Consider the following 22,946-nt stretch of genomic DNA (forward strand, 5'->3'; position numbering starts at 1 on the left):
TCACCGGCAAAACTATGTGGGAAAATAGCGCATAAAGATAGCCAGTAGACTGTATTGGTAAAATGGCTGGTGGGACGCTCTACATTTTTTTTTCAGCTCTTCTAAGTTGATGAATACATCACCCCATCATTCCTCATAGTTTCCTCCTAGTCCCCGCTCCCTTTTCACTGTGCCTGATGACAAACTCATCGCATAAACAAAAAATCAGTTGACACACACACAGGATGCCTCACCGCACATTACTTGCTGTAATTCTAAATTCAGGAGATTTTTCAAAGTGCTCATTGAAAGGACCGGGTAGCTGTACGCCCTATCCCCTCGACATGAATCTTCGAGCAACCGGAACATTGTGTCCAGTGTTCGTTGCTCTCAGCGAATTCATAGTATCAGCCAGTGGTAATCCTCATTCTAAGAAATGCTTAAACCTGTGCTTCGGTATTTGTTCTTTAACAACACGAATGCTAGCAGTCTGGCAGCGAAACAGAGCGATAAACGTCAGCCCACACTCTGACTAAACAGGCGTGCAATTATTCTTTATTCTTGTGATATATTCTAAATCGGAAGATATGGTTCCTCTCTCGCAAATTTAAAATTTCTTCGTATGGAGGGATGAAGCCAACATACTTCCCACTAGTTTTGCTTAAAGTGCACTTCTTACATAAGAGGTGTGCCTAACTCAGAACAAATCTAAAAGAGCATTTTCTAAGCTTTATGACTTCTAAGTGCACTGTAAAAACAAAAACACCTTTTTGGCATACTGATGGTTTCTGCAGTTTTCTAACATTAGTAAATATTTGCATTTGCTCTTTGCGAATGCCAGTTTGCTTTCAGATATCAACAAAGGCATCAATTGCCTTAGCGTTTGTACAATGATTTTTAGTATTCAGTTACTTAAAGCATTGAGTAAAATGAATTTTTTTATGGCTACCATTCACACAAACTTGCAGTTCTTACATGACTTCAACATGCTGATCAAGAAGGACGGCAAAGAGGCAGTTGAAATTGGCCTTAACAAGACACTTGGCTTGGTTTTGAAGGACAGCATTTGTGCAAGAAAAAAGGACATTGCCCGGGTGCTCGAAGTAAGTTCTGAGTGAATAAGTGAAATGAGAAAGAAGCGTAAGTGTTAAGCTGTTTCCTTGTGTTTGCTGCACGTGCTATCTAGTTGGCAGTTTTTGCTAATAGCCAAAATTTTTTGCCATTTTGCATTGCCTTATAGATATTGTTAAGGTTTATTTACAGAATGGTTCTGCACCTTAGCCTGATGTGCTAACCAACAGATGGTGAGGTTCCTCTTCTTCCACTTCTATCCCGGAGAGCCTCTTTTTGCACTTTGTTCTCTTCTGTTCGCATGCCTGACATTTCCCCCTTCGCAGACGAAGCCCCTGGGCTGTCAGTCAGAGTCCCGAGCGAGAGTGGCAGCGCTTCATTCTCGTGGCAGCGCCCCTCTCGGAAAACACTACCTGTGTTTTCCGAGAGGGGCGACCTTGGGAACATTGGCGAGACACGACGTAGTTCAACTCATTGATGCGTTTGAGCACAATAAATGGGCCTGTGTAGTGCGACAACAGCTTCTGGGACAAACCACGCTTGCGGAGAGGTGTCCAGAGCCACACTAAGTCGCCGGGAAGATAGGAGACATCCTGATGTCGACGATTGTAGCGCTGCTTAGAGCGGTCCTGCGAGGCCAGAGTGCGTAATCGGGCGACCCGACGAGCCTCTTCAGCGCGGCAGAGGGTGCTCGAAACAGACGGCTCGGTGTCGAGCGAGAACGGCAAAATGGTGTCAAGAGAACGTCGAGGCGGACGGGTGTAGAGGAGGAAAAATGGACTATAGGAAGTTGTCTCATGCTTCGAGGTGTTATAGGCGTAAGTAATGAAAGGAAGAACGTCATCCCAGTTCTTGTGCCGCGAGTCAACATACATCGCAAGCATGTTCGTCAGTGTCCGGTTTGTACGTTCGACGAGGCCCTTTGTCTGGGGATGGTACGGCGTAGAGTGACGCAACTGGCAAGTACAATAGCGCAGAAGCTGTTCCACAACATCTGCCGTAAACTGGCGGCCTCGGTCACTGATAAATACACGAGGAGGCCCATGATGGAGGACGACAGCGTGAAGAAGAAAGAACGAGACGTCAGCGGCAGTGGCGGAAGGGATGGCGGCAGTTTCACAGTAACGCGTGAGATGATCAACGCACACGATGACCCAGCGATTGCCTTTGGACGAGCGGGAAAACGCGCCTATGAGGTCGACACCCACTTGCTCATATGGTGTGGTTGGTTGTGTCACCGGATGTAAGTGGCCCGGCGGAGAATTGGTGGGGAGCTTGAACCGCTAGCACTGCACGCAGGAGTTCACGTAACGCTGAGTCGTTCGACGCATATTTGGCCAGTAGAAACGTTCCTTAATGCGCGTAAGAGTCCTGGCAAACCCCAAGTGCCCAGCTGTAACGTCATCGTGCATAGAGTGTAGAACAGAGGAGTAGAGGCTAGCCGGAACGACTAGCAGAAAGCGTGCACCGCCAGACGAGTAATTTTTTCGATACAGCAAACCATCGCGAATGCAGAAAGGGTTCGCAGATGCCGGATCATGAGCTTTTTCAAAAAGTGATACCAAGTCTTGATCTTTTTGTTGTTCTCGCTGGAAAGTGGCAAGATCCGGAATTTGTACGGAAACGGTGGCAAGATAGTCGTCAAAGTTGTCATCGCAGAGGGTAGTTGCGAGAGGCAGCCACGAGAGGCAGTCAGCGTGTTGGCGGCCACTTTTGTAAGACACTGTAAAGTTGAACTCCTGAAGGCGTAATGCCCAGCGGGCCAGCCGACCGCAGGGGTCGAGTATATTCACCAGCCAGCAAAGCAAATGATGGTCGGTGATGACTGTAAAGGAACGTCCATAAAGGTACGAGCGAAACCGCTGTACGCCAGAAACGACGGCAAGGCACTCTTGCTCCGTCACGGTATAGTTGCGTTCAGACTTGCTAAGGGTGCGACTTGCGTAAGCGACAACGTGTTGGTTTCCGTCATGCCGTTGTATGAGCACAGCACCCACGCCGATGCCACTTGCGTCAGTGTGGAGTTCAGTGGGAGCTGTGGGGCTGAAATGACGCAGTATGGGCCGCGATGTAAGAAGAAACTTGAGCTGGCGAAACGCAGAATCACATTCCGGAGTTCATTTGAAAGGAATATCCTTCTGCAAGAGGCATGTGAGGGGGTAGGCTACTTCAGCAAACTTAGGGATGAGGCGTCGAAAGTAAGAGCAAACTCCCAGGAAGCTCCTGAGTTCTTTCCCAGACTTGGGCTCTTTGACGCAACTGACAGCTTCAATCTTCTGTGGGTCAGGCCTAACACCGTCTTTGTCAACCAAATGCCCAAGCACAACGATCTGTCGTTCACCGAAGCGGCACTTCTTAGAGTTCAGCACAAGACCCGCTTCCTCCATGCAGTTAAGGACCATAGCTAAACGGCTGTTATGCTCGGCGAAGGTCCTCCCGAAGATCACTACGTCATCTAGGTAACACATGCAAATTTGCCACTTCAGTCCACGCAAAAGAGTGTCCATAAATCTTTCAAAGGTAGCCGGAGCGTTGCATAGGCCGAAAGGCATCACGTTAAATTCATACAACCCATTGGGGGTCACGAATGCCGTCTTCTCCTTGTCTTTCGGATGCATCGGTATCTGCCAATATCCGGACCGTAAATCAACAGATGAGAGGTAGAGAGGTATCCGTGGTGATCTTTCAGCACCTCCACCACACTGTTAAGGTTTATTTACAGAATGGCTCTGCACCTTAGCCTGATGTGCTAACCAACAGATGGTGAGCTTCCTCTTCTTCCCCTTCTATCCCGGAGAGCCTCTTTTTGCACTTTGTTCTCTTCTGTTCGCATGCCTGACAATATATTAAAAACATGGCTAAGCATCAGAAAGAATAATAAAACCATAACTAGCCTGTGCATTTTTTCATATGTAACAGCTTTTGCACTAGCTAAATTTAAATTACCTATTGTTCTTCTCCATTGTAATGGTGCAGCCTCTTCGAATCTGTTCAACTAGTAGTTGAGAATCAGGTGATACCTATTTCAAATCTTCATAAGCTTTTCTAATGTCTGCTGTAAGATGTTTGGCTTTCAGATTGTGTGCCTCTACATGTTTCCAATTTTGTTTATTTGCCTTCCTAAATTAGATATTAAATTATCGCCTCAAAGCTTGGTGGGGTTCAGCATGTGCTGGCAAGGGGACTCTCAACATGCTCATGCATGCTAGTACTTAACATGTTCTTAATGTCTCGAATATGTAAATCTGAGACTGCTTCAAAGAAAAAATTGTTGTATTGTCTTATCCTACAAGCTTCTGAAGGTTGGTAATGCAGTTTAATAGTGCTTTTAAAAAATGCTGTAATTTACTAGCCAAATTTGAAATGATATAATAATTTTAGTGCTTATGAGATTAGGTTTACCACGTTGGTTGGGAAAAAATGCTGCTCTGTTTTAAGGATCATGCTGTATAAATGTAATGCCTTCAACCACAGATGCTAACATTTCATGCCTTATCCATGTGGCACTGTCAGTAGACATTCTCATTTATAGTAGACATTCTCAATAAATCGAAATTATTTTTGCATTTCAAGTTAGGCGACATATTTTAGTATTCGGACCTTTAGCATTTCAAAGTGCTGACTGCCTACCGCTATAACGATTAAAGGACTTGAGGTCTTAAGGACTTGAGCTTTCTGCCGCCTCTTGAGGCTCACCACTGATGTTCAGGATGTCTACGCTTACAATGTGCTATGCGTGGAAAATGTTTTAACATGCCATGCTTCAGTGTTGACAATTTTTGGAGCTTCTGCTGTTTGGTTGTTTGATAATTCAATGCTGTTGCACATGTAATTGTCGCTCAGCTCAAAGCTCCAGTGTACAGTTTCAATAAATAATGTGTGATGAAGTTTCAGAACTGCCACACAGAGCAGCGAGAACACTTTTTCCTTGTAACTAAAACTTAAATGGAAGCATTGCAATGACCTAGGGCTCGGCTGGTTCATACTTAGCACAAGAAGGAGTGCTAAAGTTCAGAAACGCATTATATGTTATATATTACATGCACTTCGTTTTTTTTTTATAGTGCCCCATCGCTAAGTACGCTCTTTCCACATTTTTTGTTTGGTTCTGCAGTATATACTTGGCCAGTGCAGGGTATGCTGTAGGCCTTGTGCGAAGCCTTCAATGGAGCCAGCTGTTAACATTTTAGTAGTAAACACCATGTTCCAGTGCTGTCAAGAAATCATTACAAATTTTGAAGGTAGCCTATGACTAATTTCATCTTCAGTTGCAAGATATTCAGCAGTGGGTAATGTGAGGATCAGAACTGCGCCGATCGTGGTTGCTTAAGAAAGATGCTCCCCCATAATTGCTAGAAAAAAGAAACTGCCTTAATTTTATATGCAAGTGCACATTGAGTTCCAAGAAAACTGTGCCTACTGGGGCACTGTAATTCAGTTGCTCCATTTCTCTTCCTATTTCTAAAATTATACTGGGACCAGTGCAGCCCCAGCATCCATCGAGCACTTGTTTCAGTGCGTTGTCGGATACCAAAAATGCACCTGCATCGTTGTAAAGTAAATATTATTATTTTCTCCCATCATACGAGTGCAACTAGTGTCTTCGCGTCACAGCTTGGCTGAATCTCGCTGACCACCAGCGTACCCAACAGAAATGTATGAAAAAGAATTGGTTTCGCACTGGAAGGTGCTCGTATTTGTAATAGGGTAGGTAAATTTACAAATGCTGTTAAACCATCATGTAAAATACAAGGCAGTATTTTTGCCTTCTGGCCTGCATTACCAGTTTAGAATAATTTATTCTGTTACCATTTTGAAACAGTTTTTTCCAGTCAAAATTATGCGAATGCTGTTAGGAGTGATAGAAATTCCGCTGGTATTTTTTTCTTCTGCATACTTTAACAAGCTATTGGTTATTTACGTTTTTAACTATCATATTAAACATTCCAGTTCATGTCAAATGAAAGGTTCGTGGGGCAGCATGGAAGTTCTCTGCCCAGGTGCTTTTGATGAGTGTAGCCATTTTTATTTGACAAAATAGCTTGCATAATCTAAAAATACCATGCAACAGCATGCTGCATGAATAAAAATGGGTTGACCTTATGTGCTCTCATTTGTGACTTTATCGAGAACTGTCAGCTTTGTGCCTCCTAAACCAACCATAACAGTTTACTCTGCATTGTTAATTGTGAGATAACCACCAGTGGTTTCCGATGGGGCCCTTTTCCAGCACACTGCTGTACACTAAAGGAGCATTGGCGTATTCTAAATATAGAGTAGAAAATATGTTAAATTTGCTTTTTGTCAGGCGCAGTGCACATTTATACAGCTGCTCTCTTATGCACTTCGTTCACAATTTTATCAAGGAACAGGAAGAAAAGCCTGCCACGCCCTGCGCCGGATATACTGGGAGTAGCATCAATGAAGCTTAAGAGCATTTCCCTTTAACTGAGCAGCGGAAGCTTCCTCGAGTCATCGACTCTACTTAGGGCATTGCTCCAATAATGGGTGGATTTTGGCTGTTCAATCTGGCATATTATAAGGGGTCCGATAATTTGTGCTGCTTTATAAAGCACTTCTTTTTGGGCATCTGCGTGTCGAAGCCAAGATGCGCTGCACAACGCTTTATTTCATCGCACAAGACCGAATTTCATGCAAGTGCACGCGTTGACACTGCCAAAGCGTAGGATTAATATTGTGTACTCCGATTATTGTTGCATACGACTAAAAGTTTTGTTGTTGTTTTTTAAGAAATGTTACCATGCTGTTGTGCGTATTGTTCGGTTCTGTTTTTCACAAAAATTGTATACTTTGTTATTACATCTGTTGGAGCTGTTTTGCTTGTTCAATTTTTTTTTTTAGGTATTTACGTACATAACATGTATGTTTTTGCCCGTCTGCAAGGCTCTCGCTTGAGAGCGGCAGTATTGGTAAATAAATGAGGTTCCATAGCGCGCATCAATGAAGGAACAGACTCCCCCCCCCCCCCCCCTCCCCCCTCAAGCACCCGAGCAACCCGATCCCGAACCCTGACCCTTCTATGCCGAAAAAAAAGACTTCCAGTTTCCTTCTGCGTGTGAAGCTTTGACATTTTTTCGTAACATGCTCTGTGAATTTGAGAAAACAATCATACTGGTATGGGCCATTCGAGATGTCCACATAATGGCATGCAGTATCTCTTTACTTGCTCATTTGACATTACAGGTGGTTACCAGGTATACTATTAAGCTAGAGTGCAAATGTGCACATAGGAAAAGCATTAAAGATACTGTAGTGGCAAAAGTAATTCCTAATTAGGGAATGAATATATGCAGGTTATCCGCACTGATTTTTTCAAGGGGTTTAAGGGTGCAATTCCACTGCTCCCGCCCTGCAATAGGGTTTATGTAAAGGTGATGAAAACACCACAGTGCATTGGCCCCATAGAAGGGTGTTATGACCAACCGAATCACCATCTTTGAGGGTGTACTGGCACTCTGAAGTCACTTTTTTTCAAGGGTGCATAGGTGTTAGTTATAGACATGCGAAAACACCTAATAAAGTGTTTATGTTTTTACAGTGTATGTACATTAGGGGCACTATTTTTTTTTATTCCGGCTGTCAAAGTTTCAATTTTTTTCTTTTTTGGATGGTTATTAGGAACGGAATTGAAAACGTTTTCACTGCTGACAATCTAGCTAATTGTGACATTGTAATTAATAATTCATTTTGATCCGAAACTAAGGTCCTATGTGCATCGCTCTGTGGATTTTTTTCTAATCTAGCACCCCAGTCGCTGTGTGTGATAAGAAACAACCATCCAAATCTTCAAATATTTGGACGGTAGACCGTTACACGAACTACGCCTCCAGCTCAGAATACTGAGTCTGAGTGAACAGTAAAAAAAAAAAAAAAAACCTTCAGGGGGCAATTTGGCTCACTAAAGTTATTCAAGGAGGAAGCCTTCCCTGCCGCGCTGCTTAGGAATTGACTGCGAGACCGTTTGTGATTGACTAGAATTGTGACAGATATTGCGCCTTTTCTCAACGTTACAAGAGCTAGCTTCAGTTTGAAAACTCCCCGCCTCCGCTGTGTGCCACGCGCGGCACCCGGCCGCCTTCGGGGTATGTGGCGCGGCGGCCGAAACCAGCTCCTGACTGACGTCTTGGACCAGCAGCGAAAGCTTGCGCGCAATGGGCCAAGAGCAACATTTTGGAAGTATTAATTAGTCTGGAGCAATAATGCGAGGGTTACTTTTTTTCAGTAGCTGCGAACTAATTGGTAGTCCCAAAATGGTTAGGAACTAATTGTAAAACCTTGGAAAGAACCATTCTTAAGGTGCAGCAGCAGCGCGCGTGGAATCTTTGACTGGTTTTCGCCAACAGGGAAGACGATTATACTTTTCTAATATATATTGCCCGATTTATGCTGCCAATAAAACATCACACGCCTGCTTTTGAGAAACTGGCTGTGTGCGCACATTTTAATTAAAGCAAAATGTCTACGTGTTAAAAAGATTCGAGAGCGGGCTGCAATTTTTCCCCACCACGCTTAGCAATTTGAATAGTGCAGTATCAAAATAGCGGCATGAGGTCCTGCCGGCAGTTCAGTTTGGTATTATCAATAGAGACTATTATTTCCAGTTGTTGGTTAAGTAATTTGAAATGAAATGATCGAGCGTTCATGCATGCATATTGATCAATGGGCAATCTTAATGCACAGCATTACATATATTTCTTTCCCGCCGTGTACGGAATCTGTGCACAGAATATTTTTGCAGTGGCTGTGTATCTTATGCTGATATGATGGCACTCGAGTAATTGTTTCTCATTGTTACTAGTTTATTAGTTAATTTTGACTATGTTGAACGCTACATCGTTAGGTATTATATTCTTGTATTGCTAGTTTTATAGTGTACTTTCCCTGTACTAACTGCAAGACTTGTTTAGTTGTCATTATTTGGTTATCTGTAATTAAAAATTAAACTTAATTCATGCTATGTAATAAAATCGAACATCGTTACTAGCTTATGACGAATATAATTTCTTCTCTATTGATTATTTTATATTAGTAATTGCGATTAAATACGAGCGTGACGATACTGCATCAAACCATATATCTTTGAACGGCTTGTATCGAGTACGATTGCACTACACTAAAAGCTGAGCTACATGTACGAGAACACTGATGCGAATGCGCCGGCAGCACGCGTCGCGCGAAGCCTTCGCATGTGTCGCTTGGCTCATCGCTCGTATCTGCGGAAACAGAAAATTTCGCTCGTTCGCCCGGTAGTACATGCGATATCAGGCAATAGCATGAACGCGAATCGTATGCCACTGCCGCTCATTTCGCGTATTTTTCTTTTGCGGTGTTTTGCCGCGTAAATTTATTAGCTTTGTACGAACAATGGTGAATGGCCAAGAATTCAACGAAAGTCTAATTGCAAACAAACAAATAAACAAAAGGTTCACGTGACCACTTGTATGGCGCAAGTTAACACATGATAAGCGCTTCAAACTCAATACCGTGTGTCGTAAATGCATTTTGCTTTTCATGTGGTCGCAAAATAATTCAATACTTGCAACTGTTATTACTGTTGTTGAATTTGCAAATAGGTTTGGGTGTACTATGCCAGCAACACAGAGCGTCGCCGCCGTTTTGCGTTTCCCTCTGTTCGCGCCATCGCGAACATGTATCTTTCCCAGTAGGCGACAGAGCGAACTGTTATCGCTTCCGCCGCGCCGCCTTGTCGTGCCGCTTCAGTTTTCTGTCACACGTAGCTCAATCTTAATTTCCAGTACACTAATTGCACTACATACACTGTAAAAACAAAAACACCTTTTTGGGCATTTGTCTGATTCAAAACACTCTTACACCCTGAGTCTAGGGTGTTCGTGCCATTGGAAATCACCTCTTGCATACCAAAGGGGTGCTTTGGTTGGAGATTATGCCTTAGGGTGTTACGGGCAAGCAATATCACCTAACATGCAGGGGGTATATGGCTGCATAACTTCGTAGCCTTTTATACACGAGCGGCGCTGCTAATATAACCCAACACCTAAATAAAGCACCAAAAGTAACGCTAAAATTAAAATTACACACGAGTGCTTTCTAAAAATGAAACAGAAACTGAAACAAAATTTCACCGCCAGGAGGCCGCCGCTAGCAACGAACGCTCTTTTCAAAGTTCACAATATGGCCGTTAGCGTTGTGGGGTGCGTTTCGACCACGTTTCGGCGAATGCTGAATGTGCTTCTTCGATTGTTTACCCTCGTGAAATGTGTTGCATTTCCCATGCGTATGTGTTACAGAAGTGTGTACGCTTGTGAAGTGCCTTCTACATGTGGCGTTTAACGCAAACGGGCATTTATCGTGTCGGCAAGTGTCCGGGCTTCTTTTTGCTTTGCTCAGGCGGAAGTACTGCTGCACACCGCTTTATGTTTGAGATGTTCGAAAGAAGGCATGGACGATTTTTTTTTTCTGCGTGACTAAGAGGTATGTGCGCCGACTACATTGCATTCGCGCTGAAATCGCACTGGTTGGTTCGGTGCCGGTAATACGAAGGCGGACAGCGTCCTTTCGGCTGACGCAATCGTCTGTAAAGGTAAGCCTATTCTCACGCATATTGCGCTTTGTGGGAACAGTGTCCTACCGTATTGCTGTATTCTGTGTCTTTTTGTGCCGCAACGCTCCAGAACGTGCTGAAATGAAAACGTGGGACACGCGCTTGTTTTCACCTGGCTGCCAAAATGACATCGCACATGTTGTAGATGTCGCGGAGAGTTACGCAGATTTCGCGCAAGAACATCAGTATCAACTTTCTTGTACAGAAATAATATACGTGCTACGTTTCCTTGCATTTTGTACACGCAGGAGTTTCACGAAACGATTTTCATTTCTTGACAGTTTGATACTTGCGCTCAGTTCGCAACGACTCGGTTTTGTTCCACCGTTTCCGTTCGTGCGGCAAGGTCATGTTGGTGTACCACCTTAATTCTCCTAGCACTCTCGACTCCCCCCTCCGCCCTCCTCCCTTATTTCTTACACTTCGCGCTCGCTCTCCTGAAACCTCCTTCATGCTTCGTCACCTCCTTTCACTCGGAGCGCTGCGACCCCCCCCCCCCTTTTTTTTATTTATTTACTCGGAGCATAGGCGCGCGCCGTCCTGCAGCTCGGGGAGCGTCCTCCCGCAGCCCTTCTGTTTACACTTTTTGTTCGAGCAGGCTATGTTCGTTTTCGGTGGCCGTTCAGCGCGGCACGCCTCTGCGCTCGTGCTCTCGGCATCGAAGGGCGCCGGTTTGGCCGGCCTGGTTGCATAATAGTTTATTCCAAATTGCGTAAACTATATGCCGCTGTCATCAGCCTATGTTAACTTCCCCGCGTCTGGATTTGCCTTTTTTAATCACAATGGGAGCATTTTTCCTTTTACGGGGACCATGTTTTGCGGTTGCATGGAGTGTGAAGTTGCATTTTTATTATGCTGTTTTTGTTATGGTGTTTACTTTCGCTCTCGAAGAGTCATTTAGGTACGTATTTTATTTTCAGCAAGACTTCAATTAAGGCACTTGTACACGTGCTAAGTCAGCTGATGTGGTTCAAACCATCCAGTTTTCATTATTTTTGTGGCCACATTTCAACATAACTGTTTGACCTCATTACTTGATTTTTGTAGTGTCTTTAGACTAGAATAAATGGATATTCGATACTGATGCCTCAGCATTCAAGTAGAGGTCGACAGCTTGAATTCTGTGGCCAAATATTGTACCGGATGTTGCTATTACAGAGTTTGATTCTGACCAGATGTTTGCTTTTTTTGTCTTTTGCTTAAATGTGCATATGAAGCGGTTATCATAGCCTTAGTCGCATATGTTTACCTGCTTTGCTCATCACAGTGCACATATTGCAGGCAAATTTGTGACTTACTGTTATAAAAAGATTTGCAATGTATGTGTTGAAATACTGTTATAAAAAAGTTTGCAATGTGTGTGTTGAAAGCAGTTTACTGATTTAAAGGGCCCAGAAAACAATTTGTCTTTGATATGCTAACGATGCATGTCTGTAGATTGTCTCTAAGAATTGAAGCCTACTTTTTAAAGCTGAGCGTGGACCCTTAGTTTAGAGATATATTACATATTTTATTGCTATTCAGCCGTGTGCCAAGTTGAGGGGAGGAGGATCATAATTTTTGTTTTGTTATTTTTTATATTAGACCTTCCTTAATATTGCTTGCAGTTTGGGGATGAGTGGCAAAATACTGATGGTTTTTGCAGTTTTCTAACCTTAGTAAATATTTGTATTTGCTGTTTGCTAATGCCAGATGTTTTTGTTTTTTTTTTCAGATATGTACAAAGGCATCAATTGCCTTAGCTTTTGTACGATGATTTTTAATTTTCAGTTACTTAAAACATTGAGTAAAATGAATTCTTTATGGCTACCATTCACACAAACTTGCAGTTCTTACATTACTTCAACGTGCTGATCAAGAAGGACGGCAAAGAGGCAGTTGAATTTGGCCTTAACAAGACACTTGGCTTGGTTTTGAAGGACACCATTCGTGCAAGAAAAAAGGACATTGCCCGGGTGCTGTTCTGAGGGAATACGTGAAAGGAGAAAGAAGCGTAAGTATTAAGCTGTTTCCTTCTGTTTGCTGCATGTGCTATCTAGTTGGCAGTTTTTCGCTAAATGCCTACATTTTTGCCATTTTGCATTCTCTTATAGATATACTAAAAAGATGGCTAAGCATCAGAAAGAATAATAAAACCATAACTAGCCTCTGCATTTCTTCATATGTAACAATTTTCGCATTAGCTAAATTTAAATTCCTTTTCGAATCTGTTCATCTAGTAGCAGAGAATTAGGTGATACCTAATTCAAATCTGCACAAGCTTTGCTAATGTTTGCTGTAAGATGTTTGGCTTTCAGTTTGCGTGCCTCTACATGTTTTCAATTTTGTTTATTTGCCTTCCTAAATTAGACAATAAATTATCGCCTCCAAACTCAGCTGTCTCTTTTTACCTGCAAGGAGGTACACCATTGTTGTGTTGCTTATTTCTATTGTAGATGTACAGACAGTATGCATTCTGCAACTCTTGGCAAACATTGGAAACCAGCCGGGAGCTCTGGATGTTGTTTGTATCATTTGTAAGTTTTCTCTTTGTCATTTGAATATTCAGGAAGCCTACTTGAAACCGACATTATTAGCGAATTTTCTTTGTTTCTAAAATGGCTTACAGTCTAACTTGTAATATGTATTAGTGATTCATAATTCAAATAAAAATACTACACAGGTTTTCATCACAACTGTGAATTCATTCCTGTGAAAGGATTATTTACACTCTAAGTACAATCAAAAGCACGTTTAAGAGACTCCTGCCATCACATGCTTACCACGTCGTATTGCATACAAGAGTCACCTGATGAAGCACTGGTAATGTCAAGATTGGTGCAGTGTGCCATTTGACTAAGCACTCTGCTGCAGTGGACCAGCAGTGCTTTATCAGATGGCTCTTGCAGGCAGCTTGGTGGGGTTTAGCATTTGCTGCAAGGGGTCTCTCAACCTGCTCATGCATGCTAGTACCTAACATGTTCTTAATGTCTGGAATATATAAATCTGAGACTACTTCAAAAGAAAAATTTGCCGCATTGTCTTATCCTACAGGCTTCTGAAGGTGGGTGATGCAGTTTAATAGTGGTTTTAAAAAAATGCAGTAATTTGCTAGCCAAGTTTGAAATGATGTAATAATTTTAATTCTTCTGAGATTAAGTTTACCACATAGGTTGGGAGAAAATACTGCTGTGTTTCAAGGTTCATGCTGTATAAATCAGATGCTAACATTTCATGCATTAACCATGTGGCACTGTCATAGACATTCTTATTTATAGTAAACATTCTCAATAAATCCAAATTGTTATTTTTGCACTTCAAGTTAGTCAACATATTTTTAGTATTCGAACCTTTAGTATTTCAAAGTGCTCAGGCTGCCTGCCGCTATAACGATTACAACGTCTTGAACACTTGAGCTTTCTGCCGCCTCTTGAGGCTCACCACTGATGTTCTGGATGCCTATGCATACAATGTGCTATGCGTGGAAAATGTGTTAACATGCCATGCTTCAGTGTTGACATTTTTTAGAGCTTCTGCTGTTTGGTTGTTTGGTAATGCTCTGCTGTTGCACTTGTAATTGTCGCTGAACTCAAAGCTCCAGTGTACACTTTCAATGAATAATGTGTGATGAAGTTTCAGAACTGCCACATAGAGCAGCGAGAACACTTTTTCCTTGTTACTAAACCTTAAATGTAAACACTTCAGGAAGCATTGCGATGACCTTGGGCTTGGCTGGTTCATACTTAGCACAAGAAGTGCAAAAGTTCAGAAATGCATTATGTGTAATGTATTACATCACTTTGTTTTTTTTTGTTTTTTTTTGTGGTGCCCCATCACTAAGTATGCTCTTTCCACGTTTTTTTTGTTTGGTTCTGCAGTATCTACTTGGCCAGTGCAGGGTATGCTGTAGACCTTGTGCGAAGCCTTCAATTGAGCCAGCTGTTAATATTTTAGTAGTAAACACCGTGTTCCAGTGCTGTCAACAAATCATTACAAATTTTGAAGGTAGCCTATAACTAATTTTATTTTCAGTTGCAAGATATTCAGCAGTGGGTAAAGTGAGGATCAGAACTGCACCAATCATGGTTGCTTAAGATAGATGCTCTCCCATTAATGCTAGAAAAAAGAAGCTGCCTTAATTTTTTATTCAAGTGCACATTGAGTTCCAAGAAAGTGCTTACTGGGGCACTGTTATTCAATAGCCCCATTTCTCTGCCTATTTCGAAAATGATACTGGGACCAATGCAGCCCCAGCATCCATTCAGCACTTGTTTCAGTGCATTGTGGGATACCAGCAATGCACCTGCATCGTTGTAAAGTAAATGTCAGTATTTTCTCCCATCATACAAGTGCAACCAGTGTCTTCACGTCACAGCTTCTCTGAATCTCGCAGACCACCAGCGTACCCAACAGAAATGCGTGAAAAAGAACTGGTTTCGCACTGGAAGGTGGTGGTTTCTGTAATAGGGTAGTTCAATTTACAAATGCTGTTAAACCAGTATGTAAAATACAAGGCAGTATTTTTGCCTTTTGGCCTGAATTACCAGTTTTTTTTAATTTGTTACCATTTTTAAAACAATTTTTTCCGATTGAAATCATTTGAATGCTGTTAGGAGTGATAGAAATCCAGCTGGTATTTTTTCCTTCTGCATACTTTAACAAGCTATTGGTTATTTACATTTTTAACTATCATATTAAACATTCCAGTTCATGTGAAATGAAAAGTTTGTTGGACAGCATGGAAGTTCTCTAACCCAGGTGCTTTTGATGAGTGTAGCCATTTTTATTCAACAAAATAGCTTGCATAATCTGAAAATACCATGCAACAGTATGCTGCACGTATAAGAATGGGTTGACCTTATGTGCTCTCATTTATGACTTGATCAAACACTGCCAGCTTTGTGCCTCCTGAATTGACCATAACAGTATACTCTGCATTGCTAATTGTGAGATAACCACCAGTGGTTTCTGATGGGGCCCTTTTCCAGCACACTGCTGTACACTAAAGGAGCATTGGTGTATTCTAAATGTATGTTGAATATGTTGAATTTGCTCAGGTGCAATGCACATTTAAACACCTGCTCTCTTATGCACTTATTTCACATTTTCATTAAGGAACCGGAAGAAAAGCCTGCCACGCCGTGCGTCGGATACTGGGAGCAGCATCAAAGAAGCTGAAGAGCATTTCTTCTTCACTGAGCAGCGGAAGCTTCTTCGAGTCATCGACTCTACGTAGGGTATTGTTCCAAAAATGGGCCGATTTTGGCTGTTCAATCTGTGATATGACAAGGCGCCCGATAATTTTTGCTTCTTTTTAGAGCACCTCGTTTTGGGCGTATGTGTGTCGAAGTCAAGATGCGCTGCACGACGCTTTATTTCATCGCACAAGGGCGAATTTTATGCAAGTGCACGCGTTGACACTGACAAAGCGTAGGATTATTATTGTGTACTCCGATTATTGTTGCATACGACTAAAATTTTTGTTGTTTTTTAAGAAATGTCACCATGCTTTTGTGTGCATTGTTCGGATATGTTTTTCAAAAAAAATTGTATACTTTGTTGTCTGCATTTGTTAGAACTGTTTTGCTTGTTTTTTTTAGGTATTTACGTACATAGCATGTATGTTTTTGCCCGTCTGCTAGGCTCTCGGCTGAAAGCGGCCGTATTATTAAATAAATGAGGTTCCATAGCGCAAATAAATAAAGGAACACAACACAAGTTCCCCCTGACCCCCTCCCCCCACTAGCACCCGAGCACCCACTAGTCCGAACCCTGACCCTTCTATGCCGAATAAAACACTTCCAGGTTCCTTCTGTGTTGAAGCTGTGACATTTTTTCGTAACATGCTCTGTGAATTTGAGAAAACGATACTGGCATGGTCCATTCGAGATGTCAAAATAATGGCATGCAGCATCTCTTTACATGCTCATTTGGCATACAGGTGGTTACCAGGTATACCATTAAGCTTGACTGCAAATGTGCACATAGGAAAAGCATTAAAGAACGTGTATTGGCAAAGGTAATTCCTAATTAGGGAATGCAATATATGCAGGTTATCCGCACTGATTTTTTTCAAGGGGTGTAAGGGTGCAATGCCACTGTTCCCACCCTTCAATAGGGTGTAAAGATGATGTAAACACCCCAGTGCATTGGCCCCATAGAAGGGTGTTATGACCAACCGAATCACCATCTTTGAGGGTGTACTGGCACACTAAAGCCACTTTTTTTCAAGGGTGCATGGGTGTTAGTTATAGACATGCGAAAACACCTAAAGAGGTGTTTTTGTTTTTACAGTGTATGCTACCAGGCAAGTTCGTGTTGCATTTTACTCCGCAACATGGAGAGGAGTGGAGGCGTAGTCATACGTAAACGACTGCTCTCCGTACCTGCTCGTTTTTCTCTTCAAACTGTCGCGATATGTTCTTCATCCCCTCACTGTTTTATTTTTTGAATTTTTGGAAAGTAACGGGCCCGGTCAGCGTGGATCAGGTCTTTGAGCGCGCGTGGATGACTGCACTGCATAGTATCACGAAAAGGGACCTTTAAATACTACAAGGAGTCCTCTACACACGCACGCTTTAAATGGAAACTCGTAGCCAGGGATAAAAAAGTGGCTGCTTTCATATCCTTCTCACTACCATTATTAGGCGCAGTAGTAACTTTGCAGACAACGCCACCCACATGAATGGAATCTGTTACTCAACTTAGCGAACTATGAAAAAAAATTTAAGGAAGTAGGATTACTAAATTCATCATATTTCCCGAGCCGCTAGGTTCCGCGCTTTGAATTCGTGCGCGCGCCACTGATGCGCCTGCCGCCGTCGGCAAACACGCCGGCGCAATGAAGCCTGGTTCGACTGCAGCGCCACTCGCCGCGCAAGGCAGCGGCGCTCCGAAATTTCTAAACTGAAGCTGGTTCTAGTAACGTTGTTTCCTTTGCTTTTAACCAACTGTAAACGCCGCTGCGTCTATATCTATATGCTCGGTGGAGGGGCGTTCGTGGAAGCGCCAAATGAAAGGTGCCACACGGACGCCTGGGTCGAACGCCCGGCGGGGTCAGTTTAGTATATGCGTGAATCTCCTGGTGAAGTCATCACCAGTAATTACGGCATGACTGGATGTGACGTCATGATGACGTTACCTCCGGTCATGACGTCCCGGTCGATGACGTCACCATGAAACGTCTGACCCTTACTATTGGCTAGGGATAGTTAACCATGATCTGCACTTTCTGAGTACTAGTTAATGTCTGGTTAGTGTTAGTTAAGCAACCCTTAATTAGTAAGTGATGATTATGGTAGTTACGATGACCTTCAAATGCATGGGTTCCTATGAGCATCTGCTTAAGTATTTTATTATAAGTCGTAAAGTATCATAAAATTATCTTGGAAATGCCTTAAGTCACGTTCCTATATCATCCGATTGCTAATGATTAAATATCAGTTCAATATTGATTGGCATATGCCCCTATAAAGCATACACCCGAAACGCAGACACATTTGCTAACGACAGTATGAGGTATTAAAGGATTTCCGCCCAATAAAACTTGGATGTGTTACGCTGTGCGTGTATTCCACATAATTAACATGAACTGATTCGAATTTCTCCCCGAAAACTCGAAAGCGATCGAAGGTCATTGCGTTTATAAACGTGGCGTGGGAACAGAGTTATCCAACTGCCGAACAAATTTTAAGCCTTCTTCAGTGTCCAAATGTTAACAAAAATTATATTACAAACCAAACAAATTCTTAAAGAACAATCAGTGTGTGACTGCCAGTACGGCCGGGCGTCTGCGTGGTACAAAAGGCCGACGACAGATGCGTTAATTGGAAGAAATAGCTATCTGTTAAAGTTTTTAATGAAAACCCAATACTGTTTGGAAATTACATTGACATTTAAGAGTATTTCACACAATCAACTTTCTTCTGTTGCTACATAAATTATTCAATTATGAATTAGAACAATGTGCCTATGATAACAAAATCCCATCTGAAATACAAAATCACAATGGTAGCCAATAACCATACGCCATTAAGCTTACAACTTCTTTTGTCTTGAGTGCCATAGAGCACCATTTTGTCATTTTAGAGCGTAGCTCTTTGGCGCCCGTTCCTGCGTTTTGCGTCGTCGTCACCGTCACCGCCGAAGTTGTCCCTTGCAGCCTGCTCCGCAGCCGGAGCAGCGCACTCGTGCCATCGCTCGCCGCAGCGGTCACTCTCCCCCCCCCCCCCCTCGTGTTCTCCGGTTGCTGCATGCACTACTCCCGCCACAGTTCGCCGCTGCGTGTACCCCCCCCCCCTTTCTTCCTGTGTGGCGGCGACGGTGTTCTCCGGTTGCCGAAGCGCCGGCCCGGCGTCAGTGGATCACGGTGCGTGCATCCCAAGCCGAACCGCAGAGCCCCGTTGACTTGACTCGCTAGCGGCGTCAGCGGCATCAGTCAGTCGCTGCTGTCTGTACGCCGCGCAACGCTCCTATGGCCACACGCGCAACCTCCCGCGACCTTCCGATCCACAAAGCTTTCTTCATGACCGTCAAAAACTGTTCGTTGAGGGTTTCGTGAAGGAATATGTGTGAAAAGTAAAGTCTGTAATTGTATATACATGTCTTGTACGAATTGTTAGCCTCAATCTATCGAAAAGCTGAAATAGGTAATGAGCTGCGCTCAAATTTCGTATTAGGAATTAACGTAACCATCGGCAAGTTTTTTTTTTTTAAGTATACATATAGAAATATTAAGAGCATCCTTCCCTCTCACTTTGTTTGCTTTCGCTGTTGATATCAATACGTGACTACTCGGTATTAATGGAATAATATATATTGATGGAAACGACTGAAAGACTGAACTGAACTGAACTGATATATTGATGGAAGAGAATCAATTTCTCAAAACTTTGCGCCAATAGTCTGAAAGGAAATGCTTCAATGTAATTTAGCAAGAATATAAATGCTCTAGTTTTCCATCTGAACAACAAATATGTCCTGAAGAAGTTTTGCCTCACCTCGATCAGTATTACAACTAAAATCATGCAGAATGTGAAATCATTTTTGTGGGGTTTGAAAAATGTCTAGACCGGGACGAAGATGGGCAGAGACAGTATCAGAAAAAATATAAACAGAATTGGCGATGTGCTGTGTCGTCATATGCACGCCCAATGTACACAAGCAATGGTTCATAATTATAATGAATCTTTATTTCCGACTATCAGTCACAGCCTACATATCAGAAGAAAGCGAAGCAGGCACAAGCTACTGGTTGCCGCGAACGCGTTAAATGACTTAAACATTCCGTGACCTCAATGAAACTTGCGCTTTAAAAAGTGCAGTACCAAAACATTGACGCCTTCTGTACTTCCACGTTGGTGCGCGCATTTCATATTCAGTTCAAACAAATAACGAACCGATACTATGTGCTTAAAATCTCCGTCTGAGAACATGCGCCTAAAATGTATACAACGGGCACTGACACATGCCTCTTCCTAGCACCCCATACCGCAAACGGTCCTTATCTTGTGACTTGCCTCCTTACTTTGACATCCTTTCATTAGAGTGTTGAAGGCGCTGCCTTGCTGAAGTAATTAATAAAAAAAATGTCAAAATTTTGACGGTTGCATTGCCCGTTCATTTTTGTTTGCACATAAAATGAGGTCTGCTTTATATTTTCGTTCTAAAATCGAATTCTATGTAATCTAACTCACCTGAACTCATTGTTGTTAACGTGAACCTGTGGTACTTGAACTACTCGCGCAGCCTCACGCGGCAGACATTGCGAACTCTATGGTCGTTATTTCTCACAGCGACACAGGAAACAAATGCTTTGCACAGAGCTGTGGAGAAATTAGTTCAATTTTGGCACTGTAATCACTGCCCACGTATTCAGCTGACATACTGCTTTCACCCTGCTTCCTGTGCATTCAATGCGACCAGTTTTGTTGTTTGTTTTAGGATGATAAAATGCGATATTTTTTGCAAAATATCGCCAAATGGCAACAGAACACAAAACATTGCAGCGGTTTTGTCAGGATAAGCCGTTTATGCAAGCGAAGGCTTTGTTAGGCTTCGTTACGCTGCGTTGCTAAGCCAGGGTAGACTTATATAGATAACGTAGTTTACACAGCGCATTATTGATTAATTAAGCATGGTCAAACACATTTTTTTGTAGTTTAACTCCGTTGCTGTCTGCGAACGTCAACAAACGCAGCCTAAAGCTGGTGCCAGAGCATGACTCCTCCATGGCTGTCAGCAAAACTCAAGGACATCACAGCCGGGTCTAGATGACAGGAATTTGTCGAGGGCAATTTCAAGGGGATGTCCCAGGTAGCGAGCCACATGTGTAGCGGTAGAGATGGCGAGACAAGGCTGTGTACCATCACGTCAGGTAATGTTGTATATTTGGTTTGGTTTATGGTGCTCAACGTCGCAAAGCGACTCTGGCTATGAGAGACGCCGTAATCGAGGGCTCCGGGAATATCGGCCACCTGAAGGTTCTTTTACTGTACACTGTCATCGCACAGCACACGGTCGCCTTGCTTTTCTCCTCCGCCGAAAAGGGGCTGCTTCGGCCTGGATTCGATCATACGTCCTTGGGCCCACAAGTGGAGCGCCCTAACCACTGCATTACCACGGCGGGGCTGTCGTATATCTGGGGAGATATGTATCGGTAAGAATAGTTTCGCAAATCTATGAAAAATAGGAGTGCCCTTCTTCCCTAAGAGCTATGCATTTTTTGAACCTAATGACATGTGAACTATTTTTATTAACATTTCATTTTCATTTCAGTAAATTGCAATCTTATTTTCTTTTTGCGGTTTGGAAATTGGATTGAAGACATATGTTTCGCTTCTAATTTAAACGCATGCAATGAAAATGCATCGCTGTCGTAAATTCTGCTCCTAAAAGGTTATTTAAAAAAATGGTGCAGCTAAGCTTAGCCACTAGAAGCACATTTACTGTCAGCTGGTTCACACTTACTATCGAAGGTCTTAAATGATTAAAGGCTTGGGAAGTGTCGCCTCGTGGCTGTCGACATGCAGTCCGGGAACGAACACCGCGGTCTGTTCTCTGACAAACTGCCTTTCCCCTCGCAACGAGACGGCGCACTAGGAAAGGCCGCTAGTGCCCGCGATGGGGCGCTGCTATTTCTCTAGATTCGTTTCGTCTATACTTCATACTCAGTCACATACTCGGGCAAACAAAGGTCCGTGGATGGCCTGTCGGTCTTCGTAAGGCTCAAGCATTGTGCGCTTCTACTCATTCATCGGCCTTGAATCAAACTTTCTGGCATCCATCTACTCGCCTATATCGTATTTCCCTTATGGTACGTGTGTTTGACGTGATCATTAAGTAGTGGACATTTACTCTGGCTTTCATTTTCTGAAAACGAATCGTACTTTCTTTTTTTCTTCCTGGTACTTATCACCTTCCTGCATACTGCATGCATACTTTTCTTTTTTTGCTGTTTCCGCGCACGCGTGAACACCCTTTCCTTCACACACATAGTGGACTGTTATCTGGCGTGCTGCTCTGTCTTGAGTGCCTCCCTGCCTCAAGCTTCAGATTTGTATCAGGAGAGTTACATTAAACCTTGCAACATGAAACTCGCATTTCAAGAGTGGAGAACAACCAATTGTATTTCATGTAACTGCATCTAAATTTAATGGCATAATTTAACAAAGACAGCTATCGCACAAAATAAAAAGAACTTACGCTAAGGTTTCACTTGCACAGCGTCAGCTCCAAACGCAAAGTGTTTTCCTCAAAAGTGTCTGTTTCTGCGACGAGTCTAGGCTTAAATACTTTCGAAAATTCAGCTTCTTTTTAAAGAAAAGGGCTTCTTTCGAATTACTTGGCCCATATGTAAGAATATCTGCATTTAAACCAATTCGCTCGCTGCTGGTTTGCATAAATATTGTAAGGCCATTTAGCTGCGGTGTGCAGAACGTGAAGTTACGAGGTATTCAATCTTTTCGTGAATGACATCCTCTTCTGACAATAGGAACGCCGCCATCGACATTACAATAGAATAAAAACGGAGATAATCTAATGATGTCGGGACAGCTAGGGAAAAATCTTTTTGTTAAAATTTTATCGAAACACGGTGATATATATGTGTAAGGGAGAAAAATATTTCAAGGTATTCTGAATTTTTATCTAACACTCGGATCAAGTAAAAATATTAGTGATCTTGTAGTTGCTGTTTGAAAATATTTTATTTACTCTACATGATAATCTCCTATAGACTCAGCTTGCACTGAGGTTTGACGGCACTGGCGGTGTCGTTTCAACATGCGTAGATTATCTTGCAGATGACGACGCC

At 42.7% G+C, this 22,946-nt stretch overlaps 1 protein-coding gene across 1 annotated transcript in view; it reads right to left on the bottom strand.

Moving 5' to 3' along the window:
• LOC146187640 (ixochymostatin-like) overlaps nt 1-22,383 on the bottom strand; it is a 73,263-nt gene extending 50,880 nt beyond the window's left edge. Inside the window, exon 1 of the mRNA XM_084603040.1 lies at nt 22,337-22,383. The gene's annotated coding sequence lies outside the window, so the exon portion shown is untranslated. The remainder of the gene's footprint in view (nt 1-22,336) is intronic.
• Between the last annotated feature and the right edge of the window lie 563 nt (nt 22,384-22,946).

The sequence above is a fragment of the Amblyomma maculatum genome, chromosome 5 (assembly GCF_055883805.1).
Source record: "Amblyomma maculatum isolate TAMU_Amacu chromosome 5, ASM5588380v1, whole genome shotgun sequence".
NCBI lineage: Eukaryota > Metazoa > Arthropoda > Arachnida > Ixodida > Ixodidae > Amblyomma > Amblyomma maculatum.